The sequence below is a fragment of the Propithecus coquereli genome, unplaced genomic scaffold (assembly GCF_000956105.1).
Source record: "Propithecus coquereli isolate 6110/MARCELLA unplaced genomic scaffold, Pcoq_1.0 Scaffold184, whole genome shotgun sequence".
Lineage (NCBI taxonomy): Eukaryota > Metazoa > Chordata > Mammalia > Primates > Indriidae > Propithecus > Propithecus coquereli.
The window spans coordinates 1438542-1440158 of record NW_012143190.1 but is presented as its reverse complement, the minus strand read 5'-3'; the positions used below and the strand labels follow the sequence as shown (position 1 = coordinate 1440158).

Below are 1617 nucleotides of genomic sequence, written 5' to 3'. Positions count from 1 at the left end.
TATATAGAGAAAAAATTAGCCGAGTATGGTGGCGCATGCCTGTAGTCCCAGCTACTCGGGAGGTTGAGGCAGTAGGATCACTTGAGCCCAGGAGTCTGAGGTTGCTGTGAGCTAGGGTGAAGCCATGGCACTCTAGCCCAGGCAACAGAGTAAGACTCTGTCTCAAAAAGAAAAACAAAAATTTAAGTGGTAGTTGAAGAGGTGTTTATAGCACTGAATGCTTTCATTAGAAAAGAAGGATTTCAAATCAATGACCTCAGCTTCTACTTAAGAAACTAGAAAAAGAAGAGCAAAACACATCCAATTTAAGCAGAAGAAGGAAAATAAGAAAGAACAGAGCAGAAATCACTGAAATAAAAAAAGGAAAAAGAGTAGAAAATATCAAGAAAAACCAAAGGCTGGTTCTCTGAGAAGATCAATAAAATTGGTAAACTTTTGGTCAGACAGATTAAGGAAAGAAGAGAAGACACAGATTTTAAATATTAGGAATGAGAGTGGTGTCATCACTAGAGATTCTGTTGCTATAAAAGAGCTATGTAGCTCATAAAAGCAATTTTATGAATAACTTTATGCTAATACATTGGACGACTTAGATGAAATGACAAAACCTTGAAAGACACAAACTCCCAAACGTTACTCAGGAAGGAATAGATAATCAGAGCAATGCTGTGTCTATTACAGAACTTGAATTGATAACTAAAAACCTTACCACAAAGAAAACTCCAGGCCCAGAGGACTTTACTGGTAAATTCTACTACACATTTAAAGAAGAAATAATACCGATTGTAGACAAACTCTCCCAGAAAACTGAAGAGGAAGAAATCCTTACCAACTAATTCTCTGAGGCTAACATTGTCATGATACAAAAACAAGACAACAACATTCAAAGAAAACTACAGACCAATATCCCTCATGAGCATAAAGTCAAAAATTTTAAACAAAATTTTTGCAAAATAAATCCAATAATATTTTTAAAAGGACAATACATCTTGACCAAATAGGCTGTATCCCAGGAATTGAAGGTTGCTTTAAGATTAGAAAATAAATCATTGTAATTCCTTATATTTACAGACTCACACAAAAAAAGAAAAAAAGTGTGATCATCTTGATAGATGCAAGAAAAAGCATTTGGCAAAATCCAACATCCATTTCTCATAAAAACTCTAAGAAACTAGGAATGGAAGGGAACCTTATAAAAGACCTCTGTGAAAAACCTACAGCTAACATCATACTTAACAGTGAAAGTCTGAACACTTTACCCTTAAGATCAAGAACAAGGTAAAGATGTCTACTCTCATGACTTCCACTAATCATTGTACTGGAGGTTCTCTGGTGTGATAAGGCAAGTAAGAAATAAAAACCATCTAGATTGGAAAGAAAGAATTAAAACTCTTACAGATGACATCATCTATGTAGAAATTAGATGGAATCTATAGAACTAGTAAGTGAGTTTAGGAAAATTGTAGTATGGAATATAAATATATAAAAACTAATTGTATTTCCATTTACCAGCAATGAACTGTTGAAAATTAAAAATAAAAAACAGGCCGGGCGTGGTGGCTCACGCCTGTCATCCTAGCTCTCTGGGAGGCCGAGGCGGGCGGATTGTTTGAGCTC

General features: G+C 35.3%; 1 protein-coding gene across 1 annotated transcript in view; it reads left to right on the top strand.

Annotated features, from left to right (window-relative positions):
* The window catches only part of TARSL2 (threonyl-tRNA synthetase-like 2), a 67009-nt gene that overhangs the window by 46023 nt on the left and 19369 nt on the right, over positions 1–1617 (top strand). The window lies entirely within an intron of this gene.